Genomic DNA, 12924 nt, shown 5'->3' with positions numbered 1-12924 from the left:
TCTGCTGGTGTGGGTGAAAGAGAAACCTGGCAGGAGATACAGTGACGGAGACTGTAATATGCAAAAAGGCATGTATTATTTACAGCGACTTGAAGAAGAAAGAACCATCAACCTCGCCTGACTGGGCTGTGGTGCAGTGGATAGAGCATCGGACTGGGATGCGGAGGACCCAGGTTTGAGACCTCGAAGTCGCCAGCTTGAGCGTGGGCTCATCTGGTTTGAGCAAAAATTCACCAGCTTGGAGTCAAGGTCGCTGGCTCAAGCAAGGGGTTACTCGGTCTGCTGAAGGCCCACGGTCAAGGCACATATGAGAAAGCAATCACTAAGGTGTCGCAATGCGCAACAAAAAACTAATGATTGATGCTTCTCATCTCTCCGTTCCTGTCTGTCCCTGTCTGTCCCTCACTCTGACTCTCTCTATGGCTCTGTAAAAAAATAAAATAAAGTAAAATAAAAAAATTAAAAAAAAAAGAACCATCAACCTCAAAAGAGGCAGCAGAAGATACGTTTAAGGCAAGTCACAGCTGGTTTGAAAATTTCAAGAAGAGATCTGGCATACACTTGGTGGTGAGGCATGGTGAAGCTGCGAGTGCTGACGTTAAGGCAGCTGAGGAGTACATCACACGTTTTGCTGCGCTTATCGCAAAGGAAGGCTACATCCCCCAAAAAGTGTTTAACTGTGATGAATATCTTCAAGAAAATAAACTCCCGGCCCTGGCCGGTTGGCTCAGCGGTAGAGCATCGGCCTGATGTGCGGGGAACCTGGGTTCGATTCCCGGCCAGGGCACACAGGAGAAGCGCCCATTTGCTTCTCCACCCCGCACCCCCTCCTTCCTCTCTGTCTCTCTCTTCCCCTCCCGCAGCCAAGGCTCCATTGGAGCAAAGATGGCCCGGGCGCTGGGGATGGCTCCTTGGCCTCTGCCCCAGGCGCTAGAGTGGCTCTGGTCATGGCAGAGTGGTGCCCCGGAGGGGCAGAGCATCGCCCCCTGGTGAGCAGAGCGTCACCCCTGGTGGGCGTGCTGGGTGGATTCCGGTTGGGCGCATGCGGGAGTCTGTCTGACTGTCTCTCCCAGTTTCCAGCTTCGGAAAAATACAAAAAAAAAAAAAAAAAGAAAAGAAAGAAAATAAACTCCTGCCCTGGCCGGTTGGCTCAGTGGTAGAGCGTCGGCCTGGTGTGCAGGAGTCCCAGGTTCGATTCCCGGCCAGGGCACACAGGAGAAGCACCCATCTGCTTCTACACACACCCCCTTCCTCTCTGTCTCTCTCTTCCCCTCCTGCAGCCGAGGCTCCATTGGAGCAAAAGATGGCCTGGGTGCTGGGGATGGCTCCTTGGCCTCTGCCCCAGGCACTAGAGTGGCTCTGGTCGCGACAGAGCGATGCCCCGGATGGGCAGAGCATCGCCCCCTGGTGGGCGTGCCGGGTGGATCCCGGTCGGGCACATGCGGGAGTCTGTCTGACTGCTTCCCCATTTCCAGCTTCAGAAAAAAAAAAAAGAAAAAGAAAAAGAAAATAAACTCCCGATGAAAGTATTACTAATCCTTGAAAATGCTCCAGCCCACCCACCTGGTCTTAAAGATGACATTCTCGATGAGTTCAAATTCGTGAAAGTCCTCTACCTCCCACCCAACACGACCTCAATCTTGCAACCTATGGATCAGCAGGTCATTTACAACTTTAAAAAGCTTTACACAAAGCACTTGTCCCGCCACTGCTTTGACTAGAATACAAATCTAACCCTTTGAGAGTTTTGGAAAGATCACTACAACATCATAATATGTTTATGCATTATTGACTTGGCATGGCAAGAGGTTATAAGAAGAACCTTGAACTCGGCATGGAAAAAGTTATGGCCTGATGTTGCAGACAGGGACTTCGAAGGATTCGAACCAGAGACCAAGACCGAGGTAGAAGCGTTGAGGAGATTGTGTTCCTCGGAAAGTCGATGGATCTGGAGGTAGATGAGGGTGACATAAACGAGCTCGTCGAGGAACATGAGGAGGAACTCTCAACTGAGGAGTTAAAGGAGCTACAGATGATGCAATATACGGAGCTTCTGCAAGAGATTAGTAGTGAGGAGGAGGTAGAGTCGGAGGAAGTGATTTCTACAAGTGAAATTAAAGACGTGCTGGCAATGTGGGAGAAGCTTTCAAGTTTCATTGAAAAGAAACACCCAGAAAAAGTTTCAACTAGTTGTGCTTCAGCACTTTTTAATGACACTTGTTTGTCATATTTCCGTAACATTTTAAAAGGCAGGCAAACGCAAACCTCTTTGAATAGATTTTTATTCAAAAGTCCTGCAAGTGAAAGTGCTGAAAGTGCAGCCAAAAAGGCAAATCAGGTGATGATTAAATGAAAAATACATAATGTTAAGCTTAGGTTAAGTTTAAAGTAAAGAAAGTGCATTTTTTTTACAATTAAGTTTTTGTGGTTTCATTTTAAGAAAGTGCAGTTTTAGTTTACGTGTCTACAGTGCCTGCATCCCTTCCTCCCTCCCTTCTCCTCCACCATTCACCTCCGTTAGCTGCACTCGTCTGTCTCCAAGGTAAGAATACAGTACTAAATAACACTTCTTCTTTTCTTTTATATATTTTGTTATACATGTGTGTTTCTTAATTAAAAACATGTCTTTTTTCATAATTTAGTATGTTTTAGGGATGTTTCACAGGGCTGGAACAGATTGAATCTATTTCAGTTATTTTAAATGGGAGAAATTTGTTTGATATACAAGTTGACTGACTGACAAGCTTGGTTACAGAACGAACTAAACTCGTATCTCAAGGTACCACTGTACAAGAAGCAGTCAATGAACAACCAAAGTGAAGCAACTATGAGTTGATGCTTCTCTCTCTTTCATAATCAGTTTTTTTAATGAAGCCCTGGCTGGTTGGCTCAGTGCATAGAGCATCAGCCCAATGTATGGATGTTTCAGGTTTAATTCCCAGTCAGGGCGCACAGGAGAAGCAACCATCTGCTTCTCTCTCTCTCTCTCTCTTCCCCTTCTTTCCCTCTTTCCCTCCCATAGCCAGTGGTTCGATTGGTTCAAGTGTGGGCCCCTGGTGCTAAAAATAGCTCAGTTGATTCCAGTATTGTTCCCAGACAGGGGTTGCCAGGTGAATCCGGTTGGGGCACATGCAGGAGACTATCTCACTATCTCCCCTCCTGTCACTTGGAAAAAAGAGGGAAAAAAATGAAAGAATCATTACAAGGCCTGACCAGGCGGTGGCGCAGTGGATAGAGTGTCGGACTGGGATGCCAAGGACCCAAGTTCGAGACCTTGAGGTCGCCAGCTTGAGCGCGGGCTCATCTGGTTTGAGCAAAAGCCCACCAGCTTGGATCTAAGGTCGCTGGCTCGAGCAAGGGGTTACTTGGTCTGCTGAAGGCCCGCGGTCAAGGCACATATGAGAAAGCAATCAATGAACAACTAAGGTGTCGCAATGTGCAATGAAAAACTAATGATTGATGCTTCTCATCTCTCTGTTCCTGTCTGTCTGCTCCTGTCAATCCCTCTCTCTATCTGTCTCAAAAAAAAAAAAAAAAAAAAAAAAAAAGAGCCTGACCTGTGGTGGCATAGTGGATAAAGCGTCGACCTGGAAATGCTGAGGTTGCCAGTTCGAAACCCTGGGCTTGCCTGGTCAAGGCACATATGGGAGTTGATGCTTCCAGCTCCTCCCCCCTTCTCTCTCTCTGTCTCTCCTCTCTGTCTCTCCTCTCTAAAATGAATAAATAAAGAAAAAAAAGAATCAATACAAGAATGAACAAATAAATGAATGAAATATCAGATAAATGCATTCAAGATGGATGGATGGATGATAGATGGACAGTTGACTGTCTCTGGCAGCAACACGGAGAACCAGGATTCATGGTGGTACCAATGAGACAAGAGTGGAAACTGGTAGAGACTTAGCTGACTCCTTTATTATGTTTCCAAACCCTGTCCAACATTTTTTTTAATCTTTTTTTTTTTTTTCTGAAGCTGGAAACGGGGAGAGACAGTCAGACAGACTCCTGCATGCGCCCGACCGGGATCCAACCGGCATGCCCACCTGGGGCAACGCTCTGCCCACCAGGGGGCGATGCTCTGCCCCTCCGGGGCGTCGCTCTGCCGCGACCAGAGCCACTCTAGCGCCTGGGGCAGAGGCCAAGGAACCATCCTCAGCGCCCGGGCCGTCTTTGCTCCAATGGAGCCTCGCTGCGGGAGGGGAAGAGAGAGACAGAGAGGAAGGAGGGAGTGGGGGTGGAGAAGCAAATGGGCGCTTCTCCTATGTGCCCTGGCCGGGAATCAAACCCGGGTCCCCCGCACGCCAGGCTGACGCTCTACCGCTGAGCCAACCGGCCAGGGCCTTTTTTTTTATTTTCTTTTAAAGTGATGAAGGCATACATTTATTTAATTAACTTATTTATTTATTTTTTGGGACAGAGACAGAGTCAGAGAGAGGGACAGATAAGGACAGACAGACAGAGAGATGAGAAGTATCAATTCTTCATTGCGGCACCTTAGTTGTTCATTGATTGCTTTTTTTTCATATGTGCCTTGACTGGGGGCTACAGCAGACCGAGTGAACCCTTGCTCGAGCCAGTGACCTTTGGCTCAAGCTGGTGAGCTTTGCTCAAACCAGATGAGCCCGTGCTCAAGCTGGCGACCTCGGGGTTTTGAACCTGGGTCCTCCACATCCCAGTTCGATGCTCTATCCACTGTGCCACTGCCTGGTCAGGCAAACCCTGTCCAACATTTAAGATGACCATCAACCGCCTCTCCGTCCCAAAGCTCTCTTGATTACCATTGCTAAGCTTTACTCCCCACAGGACTGAATTGCTGTCATCTCCTGCACTCCCACTCATGCCACACTTACTTCAACATGCACAACTGTCTTCTTCTTGCCACCTACTAACTACCTGTGAGCAAGTTTCACAAAGTAAGCTGTGTTCTCTGTGTTGGTTTAGAAGGGAAACATAGTGGAGAAAGAAAGAAAAGAAAGTTTTTCTCCGACCCCTGAGCCAAAGAAGGCGTAGAGCTCAGAGGGTGATGAGAAGATATCATGTGACTTTAAAAGAGCGCTTTAAATGACACAGCTTCTCTTAACGTGTGTCTTAGGCTCTAAGAGGAAGCACGGTTTATTTAGAGACTCAATTTGAATCAAATAAAGAGAAAGAAAACAGTGAGACTCCCTGTAGGTTGTTTAAAAATGGAGAGTGAAAAGAAAACTACATATGAACCAACTCCTTCCTTTTGAAGACTCTCCACCCCAGGATGAAAGCTCAACCAGTTTTGCATGCTTCAGACTTCCATTCCCTTGTTTCGGATGAAAGCTCAACCAGTTTTGCATGCTTCAGACTTCCATTCCCTTGTTTCAGATGAAAGCTCAACCTGTTTCGCCTGCTTCAGACTTCCATTCCCTTGTTTCAGTCTCACCGAAGCTCCTAGCCACCCAAGCCCAGTCCTCCTATGCCAATAGAACTTGAATTCAGAAAGGCATTTCCAAAGGATTTTGGAGGAGAAGAGCCCCTTTCTATCCAAAAGAGGGTAGAAGAAAGAATCTAGGGCACAAAATACCACAGAGATTGAAATAAAATACTTCTCAATAGTGAGGACTTGAATAGATGACTCCCAAAAGAGGGCCAGAGATGAACAAACATGGGCATGAATATCTGTCCCCAATAGTAGTTAAAGAAAGCAGGATTTCTACATATGCACATGCACATACACACAGATTTTAAACTAATATATATATATTAAAATATAATGCTCCATGTGAGTCAATATGTCCTGAAATGGTCTCCAGGAAGACTATAATTAGTACAACAATTCTGAAATCATTGTGCAGGAGTCTCAAGTGTCTTGAAAATGTTCGTGCTCTTTTTTCCCCCAGAAGAGGGGGATGTGACTTGACATCAATTTATTCCCAGTTCTGATCATCTATCCTAAGGGAATCACTTGAAATACAAAGACAAACAAAACAATAACAGCAAAAGAACACTAATCACAAATATTAGTCACAAAGATGTGCATCCCTGTGTTATATGTAATCATGAAAGACTGGAAACAGCCTAAAAGTCCAATAACTACAGAACGGTTATTAGTTGGACACTTACCCGTGCCCAGTTATGTGTTCTGCAGGGTTCTTCCTTGGGGAATGTACTGGCAATGATCTTGTCAAGGATGTGTGGGCTGCAGATCCTTCAGGAGAGCACCCTGATAGAGTCCTTTAAGTCCAAAACTTGGTTCTCAGCTTCTCAGGGCAGAATCTGGCTTTTCTCAGTGCACCAGTTAAGTCTTGGTGACAGACTTACTCTCACTAAGAGCACCCATGCCTGATGTAGTTGTCAAAGACTATTTCTTAGAACATAATGGATGACATTCCTTTCCAAACAGCAGAGTATGTGTTTCTATTGCCTAAGATCTGTTCTCCAGCTGGTATTGGGGTAGAGGGGGGAAAAAATCAGAACATTTCTTGGTGAGCTGAGTGTTTGAATAAAAATAAATATTAATCTTTTTTTTTAACTTTTGTTAGTTTTTTTTTTTACAGACAGAGTCAGAGAGAGGAATAGACAGGAACGAAGAGAGATGAGAAACATCAATCATCAGTTTTTCGTTGCAACACCTTAGTTGTTCATTGATTGCTTTCTCATATGTGCCTTGACCATGGGCCTTCAGCAGACCAAGTAACCCCTTGCTTGAGCAAGCAACCTTGGGTCCAAGCTGGTGAGCTTTTGCTCAAACCAGATGAGCCAGCGCTCACATTGGCGACCTCAGGGTTTCAAACCTGGGTCCTCTGCATCCCAGTCCGACGCTCTATCCACTGTGCCACTACCTGGTCAGGCTGTTAGTATTTATTTTATGCTGAATTTACTCCCAGGCCATAAGTGTTTGTTTCTTCAGCTTCTTCTGGGATATCTTTTTCTTCTGTGCAATCTCTTCTTCTGGTTCAGGAACAATCTGCTCTTCCTCAGAAGGATCCTCTCAGTGTGGCCAGGAGAGCTCGTGTGTGGGTTTCTTCACCCATGAGCTCTGTAAGTTCTGTGTCACATCTTGGGAGCTTTGTTTACCTAAATGTGCTCAGTGGCCAGAGAAACTGGCCACTAAACCTTTAAGTTCAGCATCACTTTCTGCATTTTTAAGCATGCACAGCAAAAATTCAGCATTCCTTTTGAGCCACCGAACCTATGCCCAGCCCCACTGTTTGGCCTGGGCACACCTCTCGACTCCACCATTATAACAACGGAATGGCATACATTGCTTCTGTAAAGGGATATCCTTCAGATACTTGGTGGATTTTTGAATATGCATACCCTTAATGACCTGGGCAGTTTCATGAGTGTTCTTAAAGTGAACAATGAGATTTGAACCTCTTGATTTGCATGAGTTTGTGGGGTTTTCTGGGTCAAGTGAATAGTGAACCATTTTCAGAGGTCACCTCTGGCCACTTTCAGGAAAAGCAAATGGTAGTCTTGAATTCTTTTTCAAACCATGAAATGTGTCTGATCTGTAGGAGAAACCATTTTCTCTAGTGACTAAAATGCTTGTTTCTCTCCCCTGGAGAATAGAGACTGCTTGGTGATCAGTTTGCTTTCTTGCATCTGCATTTCCATGCTCACTGCTTCCCTTTTATTGATGCAGTTCCATTCTTTTTTTTTATTTTAATTTTTTTGTCTTTTGTATTTTTCTGAAGCTGGAAACGGGGAGAGACAATCAGACAGACTCCCGCATGCACCCTACCGGGATCCACCCGGCACGCCCACCAGGGGCAACGCTCTGCCCACCAGGGGGCAATGCTCTGCCCCTCCGGGGCATAGCTCTGTTGTGACCAGAGCCACTCTAGTGCCTGGGGTAGAGGCCAAGAAGCCATCCCAGCACCCGGGCCATCCTTGCTCCAATGGAGCCTCGCTGCGGGAAGGGAAGAGAGAGACAGAGAGGAAGGAGGGGGGGAGGGGGGGAGAGGCAGATGGGCGCCTCTCCTGTGTGCCCTGGCCAAGAATCGAACCCGGGACTTCTGCACGCCAGGCCGACGCTCTACCACTGAGCCAAACGGCCAGGGCGATGCAGTTCCATTCTTAATAACACATGACTGATCAATCCAGGGGTGGCACCAGTTGAACCAATTATAATCTCTTCTCTGGGCATGTGGACTTGGCATTGTGCTAGTATCAATCCATTGCTCCTCAGCTCTAAATTGAACCTTCATTGTCTGCTCTGCAAAAATGGGATAAACGATCTAAAACTTTTTTCTTTGCCAGCTGACAGACATTACACTTTGTCAGTAGAGGACACTGGAAAGACAATGTAGGAGGGGTTTTCCTTCCTAATTATGGTGTGCTCTGCTCAGCAGGTCCCTGTAGTGTATGGAACCCAGCTTGGACTTTCTAGTATCCAGCTCCTGAAACGCAAGTGACTTCTTTTGCATCAGGTATTTGCAGGACCAATGGCTTCTTTAGCATCCAGCCTACAATGCATGGTGGCCAGCATCATCTAAGGTCAGCAGCTTCCCTTGACATACTCCCTACAGGTGGTTTTGTAGAGCAGTGACTACAGTGAACACATCCCAAGCATCCTAGAGGGTAAATTTCCAACAAATTCTGCCAGTGCAGCACCATAGGGACTTCTCTACCATCCAGTGAACCGCAGCCATGCCCTCCCCAACAAGGTCTGGGTCTCAGTCATGGGGGTGGAGGGTTGGGATACTCTGTCTTGAATGTTTTATCTCAGCCCTAGTGGGAACAGCTGCTCCCTATAGCTGCTATTCCTATATTCTTTAGAGTTCTTTTTACTTACTGGCTGGCCAAGTACCTCTGTTGAACAAACTCAAAAAGAGTGTGAAGGCTTTGGCTAGAAGTAAATGATAAAAATTTATTCAAGGGTCTTAGGTTTGCAAACCAGAAACACAACTAAGCAATATACAGAGTGTTCCAAAGAAGAACTAAAAGCTAAAAGTTTTTATAGCAAAAAGCACACTCTTGAGAAGAATCAGTCCTACATTCTTAACCTCTGGATTGGTCTGAGATGGTAATCCTCTTGATAGCAGACAGTCCGGTTAATGAATGTCAGGCTATTCAGACACATGAACATCCTTTTCTTAGTTCTTCAGGGGTTTAACAGAGGGTTATCTGGAGTTTTGATGTATAGCCAGGCATTGGCACAGGACTGGAAAGTTCAGAAGATTTAGTTCTTAGATTTAGATCTAGTTCTAGTTACAACAAAAAATAGAATTGTTCCCTGGCCGGTTGGCTCCGTGGTAGAGCATCGGCCTGGCGTGCGGAAGTCCTGGTTCGATTCCCGGCCAGGGTACACAGGAGAGGCGCCCATCTGCTTCTCCACCCCTCCCCCTCTCCTTCTTCTCTGTCTCTCTCTTCCCCTCCCGCAGCCGAGGCTCCATTGGAGCAAAAGATGGCCCGGGCGCTGGGGATGGCTCCTTGGCCTCTGCCCCAGGCACTAGAGTGGCTCTGGTCACGACAGAGCAACACCCCGGATGGGCAGAGCATCACCCCCTGGCGGGCATGCCAGGTGGATCCCGGTCGGGCGCATGCGGGAGTCTGTCTTACTGCCTCCCTGTTTCCAGCTTCAGAAAAATCCAAAAAAAAAAAAAAAATAGAACTGTTTCCTCATGCTTCAACTTCCTTGATTTTGCTCATTTAGCAGCTTGGTAATAGAGGCTCCCTTTTATTTCTTCACTCTATTTCTGAATAACCAAGTAAAAAAATAAGGCATGAAACTTACTATTTTTATCTCAATTATATTAAATATTGCACATATAGGCATAGAAAAGAAAACTTGTGAGAAATGCAAAATGTACAAAGAGGTTGTCATTAAATGGTGAGCTTAGGAGTGGTATTTATTTTTTTCATATATATGTTGTTATTTTCCCCAATTTTCTACAATGAGCATGAACTACTTTTGAAGACAGAATTTTATTTATTTAAGAGAACACATTCATCATTCTCTGACCACATTATCAGGAACAAACCACACTGACCCTAGCAAGTCCCAGCCAAGGAATCTACCTCCAGATACACCTTGTCCTGGTTAAGTATCAGGAAATTCAGCAAACCACTCTTTTAGTTAACTCCTCTTTCAGAAGAGTAAGGGGTGGTGAGTCAAGCCTTTTGATAAGAGCTTCCTGTAGAGATGGGGTTGCTGCAGTGGTTCCAGTTGTCCTGACCACCTAATGTGGAGGTATAAGGAGTTACTCACTCCATCAGGGTTAGGTTGGGCTCCCTATAGCAGGATGCTAGAAAACAAGTTGAGTCAGAACTATCCCTGTCCTTGGGGAACACATATGAGACTCTACCACCAGTGATCTGCACTGAATGGTGTCCTTGAAGAGTGGAAAACATAATAGGGTCAGCTTACTCAGGACTGGATGGAGACATGTACCTTGATGTCCCTCTTCCCACCCAGGTGAATGTGGTCCTGCCTCTTAGCCTTTTCTCGGGCCTTTACCACCACTTGAAATGCCATCTCCCTGCCTGACCAGGCAGTGACACAGTGGAGATAGAGCATCAAACTGGGATGTGGAGAACCCAGGTTCGAGACCCCGAGGTCACCAGCTTGAGCGCGGGCTCATCTGGTTTGAGCAAAAGCTCACCAGCTTGGACCCAAGGTCGCTGGCTCAAGCAAGGGGTTACTCGGTCTGCTGTAGCCCCCCCAGTCAAGGCACATATGAGAAAGCAGTCAATGAACAACTAAGGAGCCGCAACAAAGAATTGATGTTTCTCATCTCTCTCCCTTCCTGTCTGTCTGACCCTATCTGTCCCTCTCTCTGACTCTGTCTCTGTCACAAAAAAAAAAAAAAATTAAAAAAAAAAGCCATCTCTCTAATTCCATTATAATTACTTGATTACTGCCTGACCTACCCTTGAAATATTTAAGTAAAATAGCAAGAAACCTACATCTTGGTGGATTCAGGCAGTAGGTCTGGCCTCATCTGCTCTGCCCTCTGGAGAGCACAGAAAAGGCGCTCCCTACTGGAGGATGCATCACACATGTATTTTCTGGGGTCAGGGGCAAAAATTAAGCTGAAAGGCATTTACAAAATTTCCATATTTTGTTTTGTTTTGCTGTTGTAAGAAAGGAAAAATAATTTTCTCTCTACTCTTTTGAGTTCTTAGCTGAGATCCCTATAATAAAAGACAGATTGCTTGGCCAGGTGGTGGCGCAGTGGATAGAGCATCACACTGGGATGCGGAAGACCCAGGTTCGAGACCCCAAGGTCGTCAGCTTGAGCGTTGGTTCATCTGGTTTGAGCAAAAGCTCACCAGCTTGGACCCAAGGTCGCTGGCTCAAGCAAGGGGTTACTCGGTCTGCTGAAGGCCCATGGTCAAGGCACATATGAGAAAGCAATCAATGAACAACTAAGGTGTCGCAATGCGCAGCAAAAAACTAATGATTGGTGCTTCTCATTTCTCCGTTCCTGTCTGCCTGTCCCTGTCTATCCCTCACTCTGACTCTCTCTCTGTCTCTGTAAAAAAATAAAAAAATAAAAAAGAATAAATATTTGACTAATTCAACATTCATTAAAAAAAATTACAAAAGACAGATTAACTAGAGAAAAACAAGCAGAAGTTTTTAGACATGCATACCTCTTGTATACATGGAAAATACTCAGGGGGAAACAAGTAACTCCCTGGATTAGCTTAGAATTCAGGATTAAATGCCATTTTAATAAGGAAAGGGAAAAGGGATGTAGGCCTCTTAGGAGAGAGAAAGTGATTTTCAGGAAAGGTGACTGGGCCTTTAGAAGACGAGATGGGAGGTATGATGGTTTGTGAGAAAGTTTGTCCTCTGTGTGCGATGTCTATTTCTCATCTTCTCTCCTGTCATACTAGTTGATCTTTGGGGGTTGATGTTACCTCTCAGGCGGGGATCTATAACAAATGTAGGTTTCTTGCTATTTTACCTAAATATTTCAAGGGTAGGTCAGGCAGTAATCAAGTAACTATAATGAGTTCCTTTTAGAGGATCTTTTATTTTAAGATTTTTTTAAAGCATCTGTTTGGTTTTGTTTTAGATTTTATTTTATTCATTTTTATTAGAAAGAGAGAGAGAGAGAGAGAACAGGGGGAAGAGCTGGAAGCATCAACTCCCATATGTGCCTTGACCAGGCAAGTCTAGAGTTTCGAACCAGCAACCTCAGCATTCCAAGTCAACGCTTTATCCACTGCACCACCACAGGTCGGTCTAGAGCAGGGGTCTCAAACTCGCGGCCTGCGGGCTGCATGCGGCCCGCCAAACAATTTTGTGCGGCCCACAGACTAATCCTCGAAGTTCAAAATATTTTGGATAAAATTAAGTAAGCCTAGGGGCCTACTTGTATTTTTTATTTCTCTAGCATCCTAGCTAGATAATAGCTTAGTTAACAGCAGTTGTGATGCGAACTACAGTTTCTGGTTGTTTTGTGACACTGAGTAAACTGCATGTACGATTGTGCTTGTTGTACTGATTTTTTGTTTGTTTGTTTTCAAATGCAGTGAGAAAAGTGTTGCGTAACAGTTGCCTTTTGTAGACCTAGTGCGGCCCGCCAAACGGCTGTGATCTTGCTCTGCGGCCCACATGCTGAGTTGAGTTTGAGACCCCTGGTCTAGAGGATCTTTCTTTAGACAAGTAAGTGTAGTTCTGAGAAAACCTCTCCCTAAATTTGCTGCTTTTCAATGACTTCAGCTCAAAATAATCAATATGGTAGTCCCCTTATTTGTGGGAGTATATTCCAAGACCTCCAGTTGATGTACCAAAACCTATATATACTGTTTTTTCCTATACATACATACTATGATAAAGCTTAATTTACAAATTAGGCACAGTAAGAGAGTAACAACAATAACTAAAAATAAAACAGAACAATTAATTCAATACACTGTAATAAAAGTTATGTGAGCCTGACCTGTGGTGGTGCAGTAGATAAAGCAGGGGTCCCCAAACTACGGCCCGTGGGCCGC

The 12924-nt window shown here is 45.3% G+C and overlaps 1 non-coding gene across 1 annotated transcript; it reads left to right on the top strand.

The window, feature by feature from the left end:
- Positions 1-711: 711 nt before the first annotated feature.
- Positions 712-787, top strand: TRNAI-GAU (transfer RNA isoleucine (anticodon GAU)). The gene has a single exon. It is a non-coding gene; the product is annotated as a tRNA-Ile (tRNA).
- The last annotated feature ends 12137 nt before the right edge of the window (positions 788-12924 follow it).

The sequence above is a fragment of the Saccopteryx bilineata genome, chromosome 2 (assembly GCF_036850765.1).
Source record: "Saccopteryx bilineata isolate mSacBil1 chromosome 2, mSacBil1_pri_phased_curated, whole genome shotgun sequence".
Taxonomy (NCBI): domain Eukaryota; kingdom Metazoa; phylum Chordata; class Mammalia; order Chiroptera; family Emballonuridae; genus Saccopteryx; species Saccopteryx bilineata.
This window is presented reverse-complemented; position numbering and strand designations above follow the sequence as displayed.